Genomic DNA, 2,129 nt, shown 5'->3' with positions numbered 1-2,129 from the left:
AAATGTAGGCCCTTAAGACATGATTCATGAGTCGCATGAATGTACTTGGGGCGTTGGTAAGGCCGAACGGCATGACTAGCCACTCGTAGAGGCCTTGCTTGGTTTTAAACGCGGTCTTCCATTCGTCTCCTTCTTTCATGCGGACTTGGTGATATCCACTCTTCAAGTCTATCTTCGAAAAGATAGTGGCTCCATCAAGTTCATCTAACATGTCGTCGAGGCGAGGAATGGGGTGTCGGTACTTGATGGTAATGTTGTTGATAGCTCGGCAGTCCACGCACATTCTCCACGTCCCGTCTTTCTTAGGTACTAACAACACGGGCACGGCACAAGGGCTAAGACTCTCACGGATGTAACCCTTCGACATGAGGTCTTGAACTTGTGATTCTAACTCCTTAGCTTCCGTGGGGTTCATCTTATATGCGGGCCGGTTTGGTAAGGCGGATCCAGGGACGAGATCAATTTGGTGTTCGATTCCACGGATCGGAGGTAAGCCGGATGGAATTTCTTCGGGAAATACATCTTCAAATTGCTTAAGCATGGTACTCACTTCGGCGGGCAAGTCTAGACACTCTAGTCCTGAAAACATACTTTCTTTGAAGATCATAAGTAGCACGGTGTGTTTGGAGTTTAAAACCTTACCAACCGTGTTAGAAGATACAAAGAGACTAGCCTTACTTACCGGGGCATCCTTGCTCATCTTACGTTGTAAATCATGTACCTCGGAGGGTGTGAGTGGGGCTAGAGTAACCTTCCGCTTGTTATGCATGAACGTGTAGTAGTTGGTACGCCCGTTATGCAAGGTTTCATGGTCGTATTGCCAAGGTCTTCCGAGTAGGAGATGCCCGGCTTGCATAGGCACAACATCACATAAGACCTCGTCGTGATACTTGCCTATACTAAAGTTCACCGTGGCTTGTTCAGCGATCTTGAGCTCCACGGTGTCATTAAGCCACCTTAACTTATACGGTCGCGGATGCTTTCTCGTGGGTAGACCTAACTTGTCGACCAATAACTTGCTAGCCACGTTAGTACAAGAACCACCGTCGATAATGAGACTACATACCTTGTTGCTCACGGTGCATCTTGTATGGAATATGTTTTCCCGTTGTACGGTTTCTTCCGGGTTAACCGTCATGTTGAGCGCCCGACGAATGACCAAAAGTTCACCTACGTCCGGGTATTCAATTCCGTCGTCCGGGTCGCTAGTATCTTCCTCCGGTTCATCTTGGGACTCGTAACCGTTGGTGGTTATGATCATGACTCGTTGGTTAGGGCATTCTCTCGCCATATGTCCGCGTCCCTGACATTTAAAACAAATTATATCTCGAGAACGGTTAGTAGAAACGGCTTTACTTGCTTCCGGTCGGATTGGAGCCTTGGAGTTTTCCACCGTATTCTTCTTAAACCGCGAGTCCACCTCGATCGCTTTGCCTTTGTCCGGTGGCTTAGAAGTTCCCGGAGTCCACGGATTGACTTTAACTCGGCTAACGGTTGCCACCTTTCGTCTAATATGTTGCTCGGCTTGAATAGCTAAATGTACCACTTCTTGCAAGTCATGATAGGGTTGCCTTTCCACCTTGCAAGAGATTCGTTCTTGAAGTCCTTCTATGAACTGAGCCATGAGAGTCTCCTCCGATTCTTCGGTCTCCAACCGGTTGATAAGCTGCTCAAATTCCTCATAGTATTCTTCGACCGTTTTATTTCCCTGCACCAACTTACGAAGACGTTTTTGTAAGTCCCTATGGAAATAAGTAGGCACATACCTCTTTCTTAGACAGAACTTCATCTCGTTCCATGTTCGTATTTGGTCAAAATGGTGCCTTCTTCGTTCGGCTACGTCTCTATCCCACCAAGCCAAAGCATTGTGGGTGAATTGGGCCGCAGCAAACGTCACTCGCTTCTGGTCGTTGTAGTTGTAACAAGAGAAGATGTTTTCCATCCGCTTCTCCCAATCAAGGTAGGCATCGGGGTCGACTCGTCCGGCAAAGGTAGGCGCCGTAAGCTTCGGGTCAACCATTTGGTGGGGTGGATTTTCGTCTCTCTCCCGTCCTCTATGAACCGGGTCTCTCCTTTGGGGTCCGACATGGGGTTCTCCTTGTTCGTACACGCCTTCATTCGGTGCTCGC

Source organism: Capsella rubella, unplaced genomic scaffold (genome assembly GCF_000375325.1).
Source record: "Capsella rubella cultivar Monte Gargano unplaced genomic scaffold, Caprub1_0 scaffold_26, whole genome shotgun sequence".
Lineage (NCBI taxonomy): Eukaryota > Viridiplantae > Streptophyta > Magnoliopsida > Brassicales > Brassicaceae > Capsella > Capsella rubella.
Note: the sequence above shows the minus strand (reverse complement) of the source record.